The 19652-nt window shown below is 51.1% G+C and overlaps 1 protein-coding gene and 2 non-coding genes across 3 annotated transcripts in view; 1 reads left to right on the top strand and 2 right to left on the bottom strand.

Annotated features, from left to right (window-relative positions):
• The window catches only part of GPD2 (glycerol-3-phosphate dehydrogenase 2), a 59801-nt gene extending 49724 nt beyond the window's left edge, over positions 1 to 10077 (bottom strand). The window contains exon 1 of the mRNA XM_086465453.1: positions 10029 to 10077. The gene's annotated coding sequence lies outside the window, so the exon portion shown is untranslated. The remainder of the gene's footprint in view (positions 1 to 10028) is intronic.
• Positions 10078 to 18578: 8501 nt separating this feature from the next.
• On the top strand, positions 18579 to 18649 carry TRNAG-GCC (transfer RNA glycine (anticodon GCC)). Its single transcript has one exon. It is a non-coding gene; the product is annotated as a tRNA-Gly (tRNA).
• Positions 18650 to 18896: 247 nt separating this feature from the next.
• Positions 18897 to 18968, bottom strand: TRNAA-CGC (transfer RNA alanine (anticodon CGC)). Its single transcript has one exon. It is a non-coding gene; the product is annotated as a tRNA-Ala (tRNA).
• Positions 18969 to 19652: the final 684 nt, after the last annotated feature.

The raw sequence follows: 19652 nt of genomic DNA on the forward strand, positions 1-19652 counted from the left end.
AGGAAATCATGATCTTAGGACTGCATGTTCTACTGCCTTTTTAACTAGCATTTTATCAGCACTTCTGAAAAAAAAAAAAAAACAGAAATTTTTAAAACTGAAGCAATAACACAGCTATTTGACCTTTACATCTTTAGTTACGGGTTAAGAAATCCTTACTGCATTAACCTAAATCTAAAGTTTCCCTCACTGTGACTCACACTAGAAATACCATTGCACATATGAAGAAAGAAGCACAAATTCCCCCAAAGCTGTGTGTAGATTTCTAACTTGTTTGTACAACAACGCTGCCCAAAGTTACTGAAGCAAGCAGGGGAAATAAACGCAACACTCACCACAACCCTGAGTTACACAGAGCGCCTCACAGAATTTTTCAGTAGTTTGAAACATCTGTTCTTCTGATAACTTTGTTAAGAAAACCCTTAAACAGAACATGCTCACATACCGAGGAAAGCTGTACTGGGCCAGTGCTGGGAGTTAGATAACGACCAGTATTGCAGTTGCTCTTTCCACTCAAGAGCGCCACATCTCCACCTCCCACCAGGCCTCTGCAAACAGCAGGCACAGACCCAAGGTCTCCGTCGCAGCAGCGTCAGCTGAAGGAGCTCCCCGTGCCACCTCCTACGAACCTCCCACTGCACCTTTCACAGCCCCTGCCCGACTGTGGTGCTCACGGGTGCTGACAGGCAACAGTTTGCTATGGATGCCACAGGTTCTCCTCCATTAACTAGGATAAACACCAGTTCTTCCAGGTAACAGAATTCATTTAACCAGACAAACAGCAAAAACAACAAAAGCCCCCATGCTCCCCCAATGCCTACTTTGATCCAGAAAACTCTGAAGCATCTGTCACCAGCTCTGACACAACACTACAGAGGCAAGCAAACAGCTTTTATTTAACAGTTTCCTCTACAAAAATCTCTACCAGGAACCCAACAAACTCCACTGCCAATTGCACGCAGTAAACATTCCTTCTTATGTATAAATAGTGTCAGTCTTCAGAAGTTAAATGACTATCAAAATCCAATGAAAGTTCAACTCAAAATTGGTTTCTTGAAAACTCTGGCTGAGATACAAAGTCTTGAGAATGGTGTCTATCTGCCCTGGTCTTTTAGCACACTAACCTCGTCCTCCTTCAGATGCCTCCCAGCGAAGCTCCGCACCCTCCAGAGCCCAGCACAGGCAGCCCAGAGCAGCAGCAGCCTGCAGAGCTCTGCGGCCACCTGGAAGCGCTGACGCTCCGCCGGGGCAGTCACTTGGGCCCAGGGAGCTGGAAGACCTGCTGCCCACCCGTCCGCTCCCACCGCCCCCCGCGCTGCCTTCCCCACACGAAGCCGGGCACAAAGAGTACGGACAGCGAGGGGGGGGGGGGAGAGGAAAGACCGGAGCGTACCTATGCACCAGGCTGGAGGGCGCAGCGGTGGAGAAGCCGCTTCCAAAGCGGCAAAGCAATAACCCAAAGGACGATCAGGCCGGGGAGCCGAGCGGCGCTCCCCTCTGCTGCCGGTTCCACATCCTCAGACCCAAGGGCTGTTGCCCACATACGGTTCCAACTGGCCCCGAGTGCCCCGTAACTTCCCCCCCACTACCGAGCACCCTGTTGGCACTGCACAGGTAACAACACCCGCAGAGCTGTGACAAGCCTTTCGGCTACACAACCTGTTCAGGCAAGGCAGCCGACACCAAGGGCGCTGCTGCGGGCACTGCCGCGGCGGGTGGGAAGGTGCGGGCACACAGGGAACAGGGCTCGGGATCGCTCCTGCAGTGGGAGCTTACCCCAGTCTCACTGGGACGCAGCTGTCCTAATGGCGCTGAAGTGAAACCAGGTACGCCACAGACAGCAGTTTTGCCCCTTTCATCATGCAAGGTAACATACAGAACATAAAGCAAGCGGCAGCGCCCTCTGGGCAGGGGGGATCTCCAGCCCCAGCTGTCGGTGAGGCGCTACCCTCTGCTTGCCCGACAGCCGGCTACCTGTGTCATTAGCTCTACTCGGAGCCAGTAGCCGGACTACATGCAATTCCCCGGAGAAAGGAACACTCCCAGGAGACCAGCTGCTCAAATTGCCACATAAATCTTGCACACCGTCAGAAGAGAAGTATTCAGGGACAGAAAGGAAAATACAGCTTAACGTAAGCCACTCTAACACGAAGCTAGACAGGCATTCAAGCCTACAGACGGTGTTTCACACCTAGAACATCTCAATTTCACCCTGGGAACCCACGAGCCTGTATGAGCAGCGGTATTTGGGTCAGGCTGAAGTGAGCCTGGGCACTAGCAGGTACCGCGGGCAGGCAGAGCCCCAGGCAAGCCCCCAGCAGAGACTCGGTCTGTATGTGCCAGGCTGAGGCTCTGCCCCAGGCTCTTCAGCGGGGCCCTGCTAGGGCATAGAGCAACTCCTCCCTGCCCAAATGCTCCAGCTTCTTTCTGAGGTGAACTGCATTGCATGTGGGGAATGGCACGCAACAAGGTCTCCTCGGGGCAGGAGGACAGCCTAAACACGGCCCCGGTGTGCACACAGCCAAAGAGAAATCGGAGGCGCTCCAAACGCACACCTGGGGGCTTCTTCCTCGGGTTCTGTCCCAGAAGGGCTGCTACAGGCTACTGTCAGCACCAAGCAGGAAAAACCAGAGCATAGAAGGTGAAAGGGGGAAGAATGCAGCCCACAGCTACCACAAAGGCTGTGCACAGAGTGCTACGTATACAGAGAAGGGCCTACACTTAAAGCGCCCCATCTTTTCTAAGTAGCTAATAAAACTTGACCCTCTTCCAAGCTGAGATCAATAGCTGGTGATGGAAACTGAATTTTATTTCAGTTAAAATTATAATTGCAAACAGCATGAGAAGCGATGCAGTCAGAAAACAGTCATCTTTCCCTAACACAAATATTTTGAGTCACCATCAAAAACGGCTCAAACACTGTACAGAGCTTTAACACTGCAAGTGCCATCTGTAAATCTGCATGTTAAGCCTTATCCTTAGTTTTGATACAGGTCATAAATGGCACCCTTAGGACCCATGCCCTCGATTCAGGGTGGGCTGAAGTCCCCACCAGGCTCTGGAACAAGCTCTGGCCAGGGCAAGGAGCCCTTGACTGGCTCAGGAGGAGCCAGCAGCATGCCGCAAGGTTTGGGTAGGTGTGCAGCGTGATCTGTCCAAAGAGTGAAATAACCCACTTCTCAGAGAACCAGACGACTATTGGTAAAGATTCCCAGGGACATTAGCTCAAACTTCTAGCTATCAAAGGATCCCTGACAAGAAGAAACAGACTCTAAACTTGAAAGGAAACACAAAGGGGGGGAAAAAAAAAAAAAAGTCTACATGAAATGGGAACTACACAAACAACTTATCAGGACAACCTCATGCTTTCAGTTTCCGAAAGTTAAAGAAGTTCCTATAGACTGTCGTCAGGGCAGGAACCACTCCCTCCCACAGGGTGTTTCTCAACCAGCCACCCAGGGTCGCACTCGCTTGGACGCAAGGCAGCAGCAACAGTCACTCCCGCAGGAAGGTCCCACTCCAGTCCAGGCTGGTGACCAGTGACCCTGCCCTGGTGAGGTCCCGGGTGAACCTCACAAGCTGACAGGCCCCAGACCCCCTGCACCATGGGCAAGGGCTCCACCTCCCAGCTCGCACACCTAAATGCGGGGGTCTCCTGCTGCGCCGTCAGCCCCACGAGCGCACAAAGCGCGACTTACAGCCTGGTTCTGAAAGAAGGGATTTCAACACCCGTCCTCAGTGGATGCTTCTGCACAGCGCGCCCCACACGACAAGCCTCCGCCACCCTGCAGCTCTCCTCAGGCTGCTACAAATCCGAGGAGTGACTTGCTTTATTTCCCGTAATGCCCAGCCCAGGCAGCTGCAAGACTGTTGGCTGGATCTTACGTTGAGTTGTGTAACCCACTCCCACCCGAGGAGGCCGGGTGACAGAAAAGGGAGTGCTGCAATCGTCGGCATTTCTGTGCTCAAATGCCTTCTAATTATTACGGTATCGGGCTGGATCTAAGCAGCGCAGGGCCAAAGTTGGGGGAAAGAATGAGAGGAATGAGGGAAGAGGGAGGGAAGGGGAACGGTGGAAGATTTAGACCCAGAATTGCGAGCTAGAGATCAAAGAAGATGACTACTTTAGCAAAAGTGAAGAGACAGATGGATACAAACTGTAGAGCTTAGCAATAGGAGGGTGTGACGCCCTGCATGCTGCCATCAGACATGGTGTATGAGACGCAAAACCTGTTAAATTAAGAGAAGAAATCCAATCTGTTATGTTGTATATCTGTGTGCTTTACGAGGCCATTACCATGGAACCTGGGTGCTTCACATTCCATTTTAAATGAACACATCTAATAAAGTGAGTCACTCAATGGAAGACTTAAAAATAGAAAACTTATAATCATCACCACTACAGTTTGCATAACTTGCCATTGGCACAGCAGCATCGTCTAATTCGATCTTTCTCATTCCTTCCAAAAGCTTCTCAGGTAAGTTTTGGAGGATGAGAGCCCCAGACTGATGCCCCTCCGGGCTGAGCTGAGAGTCTTGCACCACCTCTGCTTCTCCAAACCACTGCAGCCACTATCCTCTGCTCCCTCCACTCCAGCTTCTGAGCCCTCCTGCAGGACTACTTAAAAGGTGGCCACTGTGACTGACGGCACACGGAACAGCAGTCAGACAGGCCACCCTTAGGTAACCGGAGCATTCAAAGCTGTGCTATTCTGCGAGCGTGGCACTGGCAGGTTGCAGAGTGTGTCAATGCAGGAAGTGGCCAAATAACAGGAAAAAGGGTGTGTAAGCAGAAAATAACCCTGTTAGCACCCCCCTTAACAAGATCATCCACCAGGTCTCTCTTCTTAACCACGTCAGCCCTTTAAAAAACACACACTAGGTTAGGCGGGATGTTAGACCGCACTAACTGAAGTAAGCATCTTTAAAGCCAGGGATTGAAGCTTAAACCAACCAAAACTGAAGATGCTTCCCCTGCAGCACCCCCAACAGTCACCAAGCACCTCTCTCCTCAGTTGATAGGGGTCTGACCTCCTGGGCTGCCCTGCCTGTCACCCAACCAGCCACGACAGCAGTCAAGAGAACAGAGCAGCACGCCTTGAAGGCCAACCAAAGCTTGTCACGTACCCCACCAGCAGCAGCCTGGGCCACTGACTCACACACTCCTGACTTCCACAGGTAATCGCTGTAAGCCAGATCTACGCTGAGGCCACACACCAAGAAAGAGTTCCAGGGGGTACAAAAGTCGACCGCCACATCACAGCAGAGTCCATCCTCCCGATCCTCTCCTACAGACTCCGATGGTTACTTCATGTTCTTCAACACAAGTTACAGCACTTTAATTAAAGCAATTATTCAAGAACTACCTCACCAACCAAGCCCAGAAACCTAAGCCACAAGATCCAGACAGCTCACAGAGTTATAAGTGCCCTTCAGCCACAGACCACATCACAAATTTGTAAGTTCCTGCACACCCAAACACCCCGCGGGCCACCCAGCACTAATAAGTGGAAGCAAAGCAGCCGTTTACCATATGGGGAAAATCCTTCCCACGCTCTAGTGCAGGCAACTAGCTCAGCTACCGTGCCCAAAAGTAGCTGCAGCACTTGTCATGCACAAAATTCAAGGAAAAACAAAGCAAAAAAAACAGACATACGATCCTCATTCCTTCTCTCACTGCTTCAAACTACTTAATTTGCTTTCTGTGCCCAGGTGCCAAAGCCTTCCCACCCAGCATTAGATGATACCCCAGCTGCTTTCAGCTGTGTCCTACAAGGAACAAACTTTTTTGGCTTCTCTTTCCACTATTTGCACTTCTAACCTAACCACTTCTTTTTCTTCTGTTTTGTTGCCCTCCTACAAAAAAAGTTTTACGGATGATGAGGGGAAAAGTCTGATTTGTAAACCTTCCTTGGGATTTCAGACAGCAATACTCTTGCCAGAGAAAGCAGCGTGTTTCTGAGAGCCAGGCAATGCTTACAGACAGCGATGGCTGCAGTCCCAAGCACTGTACCCAAGAACTGACAGGAATACAGAGAAGCACCGAGGTCACGAGTATTTAGAGCTTTCCTGCCATACAATCACCATAATGTATTTATCAAGCTTTACGATAAAAGTATTTCAATTCCCTCCTGTCCTACTGAAAGATTACTTCAAAATCTGCCATCCAAGCAGCAGGAAACCTAGTCTCCGGCCTGATTACTGACGGCATGTACGCAGGGTGATTCCCATACCTCCCTGTTCTTGTGCCAATACTGTCTTGAGCTCAAGTACTTCAAACAGTCAGTTCTTGCTTTCTCTGTTAGCAGGGGTTAATACCAGCCGTAACACAATACAAACTTGCAAATGCTATAAACCAGCTACGGTAATGAGAAAGAAATGTCCTTGTCAGGCGCAGTTAATTTACAGCTGTTCATCCTTTTTTTTCTGATATTCTTCATTCCCCTTATTTAATGCAGCTATTTGATTAGACAGTCTACCAAGTCAGCTTGATCCTAACACTGAACTACACCTGTGGTTTTCTTCCCCGCCCCTAGTCAAACACCAGAGGAGAAAAGATTAGAAAAGGTGTTTTGCTCCTTACAAGACTGGACACAGACCTGCACATACAAACAGGAACCTGCTCAAAAATTAACTACAAATCAGGCGATTACTAAGGTGTGTCAAGGAAGCAGCCTAGTTTTATGCATTGGAATAAAGACTGAGACCTGATAGTACATGCAAATCTAACCCCAGAGGAGGGGCAGGCAGTCAATATAATTTTGAAATCAGAATCCACAGCCCAAGACTTTGTACCCAGCCAGCAGAGAAACGACGACCCGGGCTCCATCAGCATTGCTGGGATGTAAGCCAGGGTGAGTTCCTCTGGCGTTTGGAAATGCCTCTGAGACAGAGCAACACGTTCGCTCAGGAACCTGGCTGAGAGGCAGCTATTGAGGGACGCAGAATGATTCTAAAAGCCACACTGTGATACCATAGAAGGGTTTGGATGACAAATTCTTTGTTCATTGCATAATAAACGTTGTTTTCTAAAGTAATGCCTTTTGGAAGACACGGGCCAAACGCACATTAGCCAGCGCTGTAGCACAGCTGCCGCGGGCCCCTGAAGCAAAGTGGCTCCTGCCGAGAGCGCAGCCCCCGTGCTCCGAGCTCCGCGTTGCTCACCTCCAAGCAGCTCCAGCCTGGACCCACCAACCCTACGAGCAGCTGAAGCACACGAGGCCCTCCTTCCTCAAAGGGTGACCTTCCCCCTGCTGACCCTCCTGTGTCACAAGTTTTTTCCCAGCCTCCAGTCCTGGTTTCGCGTTCATCGCCCTTTTTGCCCAGCGCCCAGCTCCCCAGTGGCCTTCCCACCTCCTGAGAACGCCCAGCAAGGAAGGGGGCAGGCGTGTGCCCAACTATCCGTGCCCTCCTGCCAGCAGACCTCTGCTCCCATTCCTGAGCTCCCAGCAGCTGCAGGGGCATCCCCGCAATGGCAACGCTCATCCCCGGGGAAATGCAAGCTCCAACTACAACTGGAAGGCCACGCAATGAACAGGAGATTAACTGATTTATACACCTAGACCAGCAGGCCTCTGGTGTCCACTGAGCACAGCACAGGACTGTATATTTTAGAGAAGGCAAAACAGTTCTTTACGTCCTGCTGGCCAGCATGTGAACAAGCACTACGGCCAGAGTAAGCTGGGCTTAACAGAGCTGCTTGCAAATGCAAACGCACCTCTTGAAACCATCAAGATATTTACATGTGAAAGTAGAAAGTAACAACTGCAGACTGGCTGTGGAAAAAGCACCTTTCTTCTAAACATTTGCTAAGGCTTGCAGAGACTTGTGTGAAGACAAAGTAGGCAGCAGAAAGGAGCTGTAGGAGCTTTCATTTGGGAAACTGGTTCGTGTTAACGGCCTTTGAACCTAGAACATCAACCACCTCCAGCCAGCTTTCTAAATCTATTCGTGACAGATTACTGGGTAGAAATGGATCTCTAGAGAAAATATTACAGTCTGTAACAAGGGCCTAGCTCACAAAATTATTATTACTGTGCTCCTGTGCACGCTCACATGTGCACACACGGAATTAAGCAAAATGAAGTGTATATCCATACATATATGACAAAAGTAACACTGTAAATTAGATACAAGGTGTGTATAATTTTTCATGCACATGGATGCCTACTCAAAACTTTCATCCAGAGTTAGACTAAATGAAACTGGTAAATGTCTAACATTAAAATTAATAATATTCTGCTTACTGCTATTGCAGAAGAGCCAATACTGGGTTTGGCCTTAGCTATCAACCCTTAAAGACCTTGAAACAGCAAATTGAGTCTTTACGAGCCAATTGCCAGTCATTGCTCGTCACTAAACATTTCTGAGGAACCGTACCTACGAGTAAGCAAGAAAACGAAAAGGTCTAATTAATGTCAATTAAAAATACACCACGCTCCCGACAGCTGCGTCTCCAAGCTTGCTTCTGATCCACGGTCAGGAGATTATCTTACAAAGGGACTGCAGCGCCTTCGGGCCACTGCCAGCACACCTACGCTTGGGCAAACCTCTCACACGGGGGAACTTTCTGGGTGGACGCCCCATGGCAGACCAGCAGTCACGGCTCGGAGAGAGCTCGGTACAGAAGCAGACTGTAGACACCAAGAATGAAAATCAGGCACACAGAGAAGCCTAGCCATGACGCAAGAAACGCGAGAAGACAAACGCCAAGAGTCTGTAGTGGTCACAGACTCACATGCCCATGGCACTCTAAGCCTCCAAAAGCACCTAGTCCTGACCTCCACAGCCGTCCTGCACCCAGATGGAACCCGACTGTGCCCGGTGAAATGTTCCTGCTGCCGCACAGTCAATGCCTTCGCCCCTCGAGAAAGCTCAGCATGGCCGCAGCAGGCCTGGCTCGCTGGCACGAGGGCCTCTTACGGCACGAAAGAGACCTTTGGAAGGGTGGCAAGGAGCAGGGCAGGGAAGGAACGTGCAACCACTTCAGAGCGGAGAAGGGAGAGCCCCCGCTTCCAGCAGCCAGTGGAAAGGACCTCGCTTTCAATGTGCCTTTACCACCAGTTTACAGCAAAGAGTAAGTTCAGCAGGTGGTAAAGCCAGACGTTTTAAACTCAAGTCTCTGCACACATGCGTTTTATCTTCCCCTGTAGTAATGCGCTTACAAACATGTACTGAAAGGATTGGTTAGAAGAGATAAGACCTCGAAAAAGTTGAGGACTTACTTGTTACCCTGGTACGCTCTCACCCTGAAACAGTCCCATGACTATGTTCGGTGCAAGTGAGAAGTAACCATTTGCATTTTCCAAAGTTCAGTGCAACTACAGCTATGCCAGTCCTTGCCCGGAATTCACATTTTTTTAAAAAAATAGGAGATGCTGTATTTTACCAGCTCTATCTGAGAAAGAAAATCTAGTTGGAGAGCTCTGCGACCCCACCTATTTGTTATCTCTAGATGCCTACACATGTGCAAACAGCTAACCATAAACAGAGGGGGGGGGGGGGCTGTATGACCCCTTATGAGGACACTCTCAGGGAGCTCAGTCCCTGAGCAGGGTGACAGCACACAGGCAGACAGGACAGCCGCCAAGGACTTTATACTACTTCCATAAATCCGGCACACGCTCAATTGTTTGATCATTCTTTCCATCCAAAAGCTTAAATAAAAAAAGGGGGGTGGGGGGTGTGCTGGGAGCCCTTGGTGAGGTAAGCCCCTACCGCACTTTGCAAAAGTAAGATCTGGAGAGGCAGCAAGGGCGCTTTTGCTGGAGATTTATACTAAAGGCAACTTCAGCGTTTAACCCGAGGTTACACCACGCGTGTCCAGCCCGCACCGCACACCGAAACCCTCCCTCCTGCCCGCAGCAGAGCACGCCGCCGGGCTCTCCCCCCCGGCAGCCCGCAAAGTCACCCCCGGAGGCGGCCACCGCTCCCGCTCCGCAGCCGGGCCCAGGTGTGAAGCCCTGGAAGCCGCTCCCATGAACAACCACCCCCCTTCCCCCTCACAAACCCCCCCAAAAGCCACTTACTCCAGGGCCAGCCCGCCTCCCCCTCTCCGCGTTGCTCGCCGGCCGGCGGGAAGAGAAGTGGTGAGGGGGGGGGAGGCGGTGGCCGGCTCCCTGCGCACCTCCTCCGGCCGCGGCACGCCTCCAGCAACCAGCCAGCCCCGCTCCGCCTTCACCGCCTCCCCGCCCTGCCCTCCGCGGCCGGGGCCGAGCGGCAAGGCCGGTGCTGCTGGGGAAGAGCGCGGTAGGCCCCGCCGCTGCGGCCTGTTCCCGCCTTCCCGCCCCGGTCTGTAGTTAGGGGCGTCGCGGCCCAGCCCGGCCCCTCCTCCGGCTTGGGCTGCGCGGGGGCTGGCTCCCCCCCTCCCGCGCAGCCCAAGCTAGGCCGGGTAGAGGCAGCTCGTTTGAACACCGTAATATTCATAACCTGGATGATTCACAGAGGAAACGCTGGAGCAGAAAAATGCTGAAATCTCCGGAGGATCCACCTTTGGGGGGAAAAAAAAAAAAAAAGTACGTAGTGACATCTCATCTTCTTTTTTAGTTGCCCTCTCCAGTGTTTATAGTATGGCACGAAGCTGGTTGAGCCATCTCAGTGGCTTGGTAGCAGCTACCAGCTCTCTGACGTTGACTGAAACCCCTCATAAAACCCCGCTGAGCTCCCGATTTCTAGTGGGCTTGGCACAATCATACAGAACGGTTTCAGCTGGAAGGGACCTTAAAGCCCACCCAGTTCCAAACCCCTGCCCTGGGCAGGGACACCTCCCACCAGAGCAGGTTGCTCCCAGCCCCATCCAGCCTGGCCTTGAGCCCTGCCAGGGAGGGGGCAGCCACAGCCTCTCTGGGCAGCCTGTGCCAGCGCCTCACTACCCTCATGGTGAAGAATTTCTTCCTGATATCTATCCTCTTTCAGTCTGAAACTGTTACCAATTCAGCAGTAAATGCAGGTCTTCACAGAAGCCAGACTTTCCACCTGCAGGCAGGCTGCACAGCCACCCCTCTGGGGCACAGCTGATGGATCCCACAGAGGGTGATACTGTCACCGAGGGAAAACTTGCAGCACAAGCGGTGGGACAGGGTGAATCTCACTTTGGTTTTGCAGCACAGGGTATGCAGGCTTGTTTATTGAGGGCTTCCTGAACTGAAAGCTTTCCAATTATTTACCTCTCCAAAATAGCAGGTTTCCAGTCTTGAACTTTGCTGGGCACTTGCGTGTAAGGCTGATCAGTGAGTTGCTGACTGGGTGATACCTTGAGACAGTGTGTGTAGCCTCATTGTTCTTGCTACTTTCTCTTCTGTCATGCCAAGTGACAAGACTTGGAAGACCTGCTGCTAAGAGTTATGTTCTCTAAGGGTTCTGTTTGTTTCTCATCCTGGTTCCCACGGTCCAGGCTCCTAGGGACACAGCTGACAAACACAGCTGCTTTTTTTTTTTTTTTTAATCATCTGGAGATTCCTGCCTGTTGCTTCTTTTGCAGTGAGAAAGCCAGACACACGTTAGTAATAAGCCAGGATGTTCCTGCCCCTCCAAAACTCATTGCTGAACTTCTGGCTGTACTTAGTGCGCTGCAGTTGTGGTTCCACAAGTGTTTGGGATCTCCTTTGCCCTGCCGGACCAAACCACGAGCTGATCTTGTGACTATTTATACCCATAAGCCCATGACAAGCCCGTCTTTGCCCACACGCTGCCTGTATCTGCTGCCGGATGCCGTCGGTGTCACGCGGGCAGGGCCCTGCGCACCCCACGCCCTGTACGGTCCGTGGTTCCCTGCTTTCCAGGCAGGCAGGGATCAGCTGTGGCTCTAACTGTGCTTCTTGGCTGTCTCCCAGAAACTGCTTTTATTACTGTTCTCCCGTGCCCGCTGCTTAGTCAACATGCTGTACAGGCAGCATGAGGCGCGTTCTGTATCGGGCACAGCAAAACAGGCTGCTCCTGCCATGAGGGATGGGGCACGTCTCCCTCCTGCAGCGTCCTTTGGGCACGCTCCAGCCCCCCGAGAGCCAGCTAAATGTCAGCGACAGGTCCCATCTGAGGAGGCCCTAGGAACCTAATCCCTTCCTCTTGGGTCAGATATAACCAGATGAGCTAAATTGGAAGCTGCAATAATAATGTGTGGCTATCAGCTCTCTAGGTGGCCTTTAAAGTCAGTAAACAACTGCAAGGGTTGGATTTCAGAAGTTTTGCAAAGTAAGTGATATTCAGGCCACCCATGCTGGAAGCATTTTTTATCCCAGACGCATTAGGAGACATGACAGTGCTCTTAAAAGGAAGTAAGATCCCAATGGCAGCTGGAATTAACACACTCCATAGATACTCAGGCTTAGGATCCATGAGAATGCCTCAGCCGAACAGAAAGAACTGAAAATGAAAGGAAAAACCCCCAGAAGTGGATTCATTGTTTTCTGGGGGTGTGGTTCAGAGGGTTTTTTGGAGAGAGAGGGAGAGAAAGGAAGAAGAGTAATTGGGCTAGGGAAAAAAAAAAGGATTTAAATGCAATTTGTGGTGAATTTCAGCATGATCCAACACACCCAAGTTCTAGATGTGAACACCCATCTCGTGTATGTGCACTAACATGGCACTAAATGTTGCTATTTTGTTTGTCTCTAACAAATATTCAAAACAGCACCATCAATGTATTAGAACTGGGACAATATCCTACCCTCCCACCCCTCAAGGCTGTTGTGTACCCAGATGTGGCTGCGTTGTCGGCATCAACGTGTGGTAATTTTTGATTGATTCAAAACAAGGCAGTGTATGAGTGTAAAACCTGTCTACGTCCAGTTTCCAGGTGAACACATTCTGCACCCCAGCGCTTCTGTGTGTCAGGAACTCTTCACAGCCAGCAAAAGTCTTAAAGGGGGTAGGAAATGAGAGCGCTGCGCTACTCATAAAAGGGAAATCTAAGAATGAGTGAAAATTGTTGTAGGGATCACATTTAGCTACCAGTCTCCCTCTCCAGGGGAGGTTCTCCACATGTTCACGGTGCAGCGACCGACAAACGAGGGATGGGCTGGTCTTTCCTCCCTTGATGAGGCTTCTTTTCGACTACAGCTGTCTTTTCATCCGAGTTCCTTTTCAACTGTGTCTATAACCTAGTTACTGGGCGGTAAAGATTGGTCTTCGTAACTTTGAACAGTGAAAGATTTTTTACAAGGTTAAGCGAAAAAATGAGGTGCCTTGAAGTATCACAGAATTCATCCCTCTTGAGTCTGTTTTTTATTTAATGTCTAGATGAAAATATTACCTCCTAAGTCACCGTGCATGTGGCTTGGTCCCTGGGACACCTGCCAAGACAAGAATTTCAGATGCCCGAAATCATGTGCTCAGCAGGTGTAAATTGTGTTCAGGGAGAGTTCACCTTTTGTCCTTAACCCCAGAGGCAGTTTCTCTTCATTAGCAAGGGAAGATGGAGGAAAAGATTATCATCGTTTCCTGACTGCATGCCAAAGTTATGTATCACAAGAAGAAAATCTGTTCATACGCTCACAAATATGTTTTCTCCTAATCTGTCTTCAGGAAAATGCCTTTGTGAGGAGCGAGGGCTAACAATAATTGCAGAAGAGTTGAAGTGACAGAAGCAGAATTTCTCTACCGAGATTTTTTTTCAAGCAGGATCCATGGTAGGTCCCTCCCATTGGAAAATAAAAGTACTTCGTCACGGCTGGGATTAAACATTTAGAAGCGTCCCCGTCCCTGGCTGCTGGTATCAGGTATCATTTGGAAATACAACTGTATTGCTTCATATCAGATCCTCGGTTTTCTGACTGAGCCAGGCCGAATGGCTCGTGTCTAAGCATCTCCCCCTACACTGCAGCAGATAAAAACATCCCCTGTGTTCGTGTGGGTCTGAAAAGAGAAAGTGGCTCGTTTTTCTGTTAAAACTGGAGTCATGTGTTATTGTTGGCTGTTACATAAAGCTAACACACCAGGGCTGAGTCACAGGAACAAATGCAAAAATTGTTGAGGTCACGGGTCACTTTATTTGTTGCAGAACAAACAGGATAATTAATTGGCCTCTCCCTGCCAGGGTGGCGCAGGCAGCGTAACTGCGGGAGAGCCGGGCAACGGAGAGAAGCGACGTGGAGCACCCGTATGTTTCTGGGGCAGAGAGCTGAGGTCGGTCCGATAGAGAACACGAATTGCATTGGTGGAGAGGGAGAAAAGAAAGACAATATCTTCTAGAAAGCAAGGCTGCTTGGACTGTCTAGGTGTGTTCATCTTCTATTGGTTAAAGATTGTTGTTGTGGCAGGAAATATGAAAAAAGAAAGAATCTAAATTTACTTTCTCTTTATGTGTGCCAGAGAGAGAGAGAGATTATATTCAGAAAATTAAACGGAAAAGGCTTTTTTGGCATTTGTGCTATAGTATTTTTTCTCTCAGATGATGACAGACCGAGATCAGCCCCAGTGAATATACACGTCTGCTTCTCATCCGGGTACTTTGTACGATTGACTGGGGAAAAATCTTAGAAAACCTGTTCAAAGACACATACAATCACTTTGAAAGCCCTAGCCTGCTATTCCCGCACAGAATGAAGAAATACAGGGTTTGAGTCTCTTGTTCTCTTCCCGTCTCCATTTCACTAGCACGATGCTTTTGCTTGTGGCCATTTGCATAGCATCCGAGACAAACATTTTTGGGGTGTCCACGGGTTTATACGGAACTTTTGCAGGTCGCTAGCAACATGATCAATAGCTGTGTTGGGAAAAGTTACTCTAAATAACCACATGTATCATTGTCAATTTGGGCTCGGTGACCTTTTGTAATCCGGGACTGTTCAGTTGAAAACAAAGGGATACAGGAAAATCCCTGAGTTTCCACCTTGCTGATACCTGAAACAAATCAGCCTTACTGGATGTGCATGACATCCCTCGGTGTCCGAAGCCCGTGGATCGGATACCACCCTCGGCTGCCTCGTCGCACTGTTTTTGACCACGCCAGCCATCCTGTAGCTTCCCCTGAATTTAAGATTGTACCTTTTCATCCACAGAAATACTTTTCCCTGCAGATTTAAATAATTAATTGGGACGTGCCTAGTGGGTCTTGAGATAAACTTAAAAGAGGCAGCAGATACGTGTGACCAAGTGACCTTTTGCTGTCCTGCTCGTCCCTGCGCTCTCACTGTGCTCAAAGGGACGCTGTCAAAATTGCTAGGCCTTAAAACTTAAACCTGCACTGACAAGTTGTTCTACATTATAAGTCTTACCTAAAAGATTACCACGATTGTTTTGTTTGTTTTGTTTCAACAATCTTTGCTGAAGGCTCCGCAATATGTATTCATTTGTCCTTTTGGGTAGGTGGATATTTTTAAATGCCCAGCTTATTCCGTGACCTGTTAAAATCGAGTTGATGTGCCTGTGCTCCACTCAGCGGAGGACTCGCCAGGGATGGTACCAATTTTCTGCACTCTGCAAACAGAGGCAGGGGCACTTTGGCTTTGGAAACCTTTACTGAAGAGGCTTTCAGAAGCCACGTTGAGAGATCTACAGTTACCCTTCACTGTTTTGGGGGCCAGTGAGAAGTCTTGCCTGGACTTTCCTGGTAATATCAAGCATTAGGTATGTGTTAGTTACACAGGAGGAGCTGAAGACCAGGCAGCCTGTTCTTCCGCAGGGGTATGCTGTACTCCAGGTCGGTCTGAATTACTCCTTAGGCACGATTTCCAACAAGAACATCGTGTAGCACCGCTCCACGTGGGGAGGTGAATCGGAGCAAACAGTACAGGTCATCTGCAGCATCGCGCTTTCTCTTTTTTCGTACCAGGGCAAGGACTGATGCAGCACCGGTTTTGAAGGGGGTGGCAGCACGGCCGCCATCGTGTCGCGTGACACGGGAGCGGGTGTCCGCGCCAGCCGGGGAGGAGGGAAGGAATGACAACCAGTTACCCCACCCCAGCTAATCCGCCCCTGCCGCTCTCAGCTGGATTTGAGCTGGTTTACCGCTGCCTATCCAGCAGCCCCGACCTCCTTCCTATTGCGGCTGTGCTGGCTGAACTTGGGGTGCTTGAGGCTGCGGGTGCCCCCGAGGTACAGCGTCCTCCGCAGGGGTGCGAGGCGGCGGCAGCACCCGGAGCTCCTTGGTTCTGCTCTGCAGCAGCGGAGCCCCGTAGGAAGACACGGCGTTCAAGCCCTAGCGAGAAGCATCAAGATCAAAGTCCCTTTAAAAGTGACCCAGAATGCAAAAAAAAAGTATTTGTCCCCTTCTGGGGGATAAAAAGGCCCAAGGAAATCCTTTTCCTTCTTCCTGCAACAAGTTTTGCCTTCCTTGTTTCTGGTGAAGGTCTATGGCATCTCCTTAGCTGCCTGAAAGACTTCTGAACTGAACCGAAGGGGATGATGTCTGAAGTCCCTGACAAGATAATCCCTCCTGCCCCTTCATCAGATATGGGAAAGAAACGTACAAAAGTGTATTTTAAACAATCTCAGTGAAAGGAGTACCCTGGATGCTATAACCTTCTTATAGGAAGTTGGATTCTTGGTGCCTTTCAAGCCATCCCCTGAACTTCTAAAATTATGAATGTTTTATGGATGTTTATCCTTATGAAGTGTTTGTGCTTACATTTCGTTGAGGGCAGTAGTTTCACTGAGTGTTCCTGTACTGTTCTGCTAGCCTTACACAGAACATAGCCTGCTGCGCTGTGATGATTGACACAACAAACTCCTAAGGACTCCTCGTCTTATGGGAGTAGGATGCAGATTCTTAATCACCTGAACCAATCCTATAAAATCTTCACCAGTTCTGAGACTCTGGACCACCATTTTCTGGTACGATAGGTCTCGATTCTCTCCGTTTGGTGTTCTCCTACAAACAAGCGTTTTTAAAGGAAGGCCAAGTATGAGCCTGTGCCACGCAGCTTGAAAACGCGTTGCCGGAGCATGTTCTAGAGCAGCATTTGAGCTCCATGAGAGCTGCCAAACTCCTCCTGATTTACAGAGTTCTCTGTGGTACGTCAGCCAGCACCCACAGATGTTCTGAGCAGATGCAAAATGTGGTCCAATGGACATGGGAAACTGCTCTCTAAATTATTAACCCCGAGTGCAGGAATGGGTTTCATTTCCACTCTGGGCTTGCTCATAGTGCTAAGCATGTTGCTGTGTGACCCTCTGCGAGACGAAACTCTAACGAGCAGCTGTTCCCCTGAAACGGCACCCTGTGGTGTCCGTCCCCCCCAGCTGCCCAGGAGAGCCGGCCCAGGGGCTCTTCCCTCACAGGGCGCTGCTGGTTCCCAGCCGCTGGGCACAGACCTGGTTCCCAGCCATCCCCTGCCCGCGGTGTCTCAGAGGGTGAGGGAATAAAAGTCGTGGGGGAAACTAGTGGATCAACTGTGGCTCTTTACCCTGGCGTGGCTACCTTTCGGAGGTGTTAACATAGCGGTTAGTCTTCTCAACGCGGATATTTGTTGCCTGCTTTGGGATTTCTGCTCCTTGCTTGTCTGGGAAAGCAGTTTTTCAGGGTGACCGATGCAACTGCAAGCAATAGCCTAAATAACGTTATCACTTGAAGTATTTACTGTGCTGCTTTCTGCCTGTGGAAATTAAGAAGCTGCCATCAAGCTTAGGGGAAAGGGAGCTGCGACGGCATTGTTACTGGCCTGCGTTGTTCCTCTGGGCCAGGGGGGACGGGGAAGCACTGTCGCCTGGTGTCCAGGCGGCTGGTGAGCAAATCATGGCCTTGCTTTTCTGTCCGGCTTCACCGAGAACGCAAGTTGTGCTCAGCTCCTGCTTTATGCGTTCGCCCTCTCGGTGAGGGGGACCAGCTGGGCCATAGCTGCAGGACCAGTGAGCAGAGGACTCAGGAGGGAGTTGTCCCTCGTGGTGGTGGTGTGTGCGCACGCAGGACATTGGGACATTATCTGCAGTGCTGAATTACTGTTTGTTGAAGAAGACAACACCTGCTTACTGCCTTTCATGAGGTGGTTGGTGGTTCATCCTGTCTGGAGCGTACTCTGAAGCAGAGCTGTTCTTCTCGTATATACATCTGCGTGTCCTCTTGTCGTGAAATACTCACTGTTGCTTTTCCTGGAACTCTCTGGCTCATGCGTGGCCGTTCTTGGGAGCGTGTCCAAGGCAAACTACATGTCAGGCCTGTACATAATGTATGTTAGAACGTGGCATCCTTGCACGGCGGTGCAAGCAGTGGCGTTCTGCGGATACCTCATCACTAAATGAAGTTGCATGGTACCGAAACGGCAGGATCCACTGAGCACTGACAAGACAGAGACACCTGGGTTTGGGTGTTGTACCGCGATGATTCCTGTGGTAGCAGATCATGGGAGCCTCTAAGCACTTAACTGGTGGACCCCTCTGGCAAAGCCCTTCCAGTACGGAAAAAGGAACAAAAATACACCTTTGGTCTGAAAGCTCTTAAATTTAAAGAGGGATGGGCATATTGTACAATTTTCTGGGGTTTTTTTATCCTTTAAAGGAGAAATGTATGCAGACGGTGCTAACTTTCTAAAAGCCTTTTTTTCCCTGAAAATAACGGCTCGAAAGTACCGACTACGGAGAGAAACGGGGTCACACGGTGCTCGAGGAGCTGCTGGAGGGAGCAGCCGGCAGGAGTTTTACCACAGCGCGCATTGGTGGTTCAGTGGTAGAATTCTCGCCTGCCACGCGGGAGGCCCGGGTTCGATTCCCGGCCAATGCAGCTCCTTTTTGTCGGCGAAAACCCCCCGACCGGGGGTTTCCGGAGGGCCGCCGCTCCCGCACCGCGTTTTTATTTTCCCCGAGCGGCAAAAGCGGCGCCGTGGGGGCGAAGCCACGGCGTGCCGGCAGCCGGGCCCGCTGCTGGCGGCGACGCGGCGACGCGGCCCCGCTGTAAAACGGCGGCCGCGCAGGGAAAAAAGTAAAAGCAAAATAGAAGGGAAAAAAAAAAAAAATTCAAAAATAGCCGTTGGAGATGCCGGGGATTGAACCCGGGACCTCACACATGCGAAGCGCGCGCTCTACCACTGAGCTACATCCCCGGCTGTGGCGGCCCTCCTCCGCCGGCCGCTATCAGAGGGCGGCACAGGCCCCAGGGCCCGCCGCACGCCCACGGCTTGGGCCCCCGCTGCCCCCCGCCGCGCTCCCTCCGCCCGCAGAACCCCCTGAGGCGTTTCAGGCGCGGCCCCGGCGGAGCGCCAGGCCCGTTCTCGGTGGAAGCGGGGGGGATATCAACGGGGCAAAGGCCTTTCCCTCCCCACCGGCTGCGGTTCAGGCCCTGCCTCCCCCGCCCTCCCTCCGGGGCCAGGCCGAGCCCCGGGCCGCGGCTGGGCCTCCCCGCCCGGCCGAGCCGAGGGCTGGGCCGAAGGCGCCTGTTCGTCAGCGCATCTCCGCGAACCGCCGGGTTTCCCAACAAACCCAAGCTTCTGAGTTGTCACACGATGGGGGTTGCCTATCGTGACACAAACCGCCCCTCTTGTCGGTCCTGGCCTTGGCAGGTTGAGAGCCCAAAGAAAGAGAACCCGGCCGGGCGCTCTCGGCGGCATGTTCCCAGAAAAACCAGCAACTTCCCTTCGCTCTGCTGGGAGCTGCTGGCTCCCGCTCTCCGTTGAGGTTTGTTTCCCGAAGCCGAGCACCCCACCACGCCGTGTGCGGCCACGCCACAGCAGCACATCTCGCCTACGCTCTCACGGGAAGGTGCTGGAGCAGCCAGCCCATTGCAGGAG

The sequence above is a fragment of the Leptosomus discolor genome, chromosome 5, assembly GCF_034619465.1.
Source record: "Leptosomus discolor isolate bLepDis1 chromosome 5, bLepDis1.hap2, whole genome shotgun sequence".
Classification (NCBI taxonomy): Eukaryota; Metazoa; Chordata; class Aves; order Leptosomiformes; family Leptosomidae; genus Leptosomus; species Leptosomus discolor.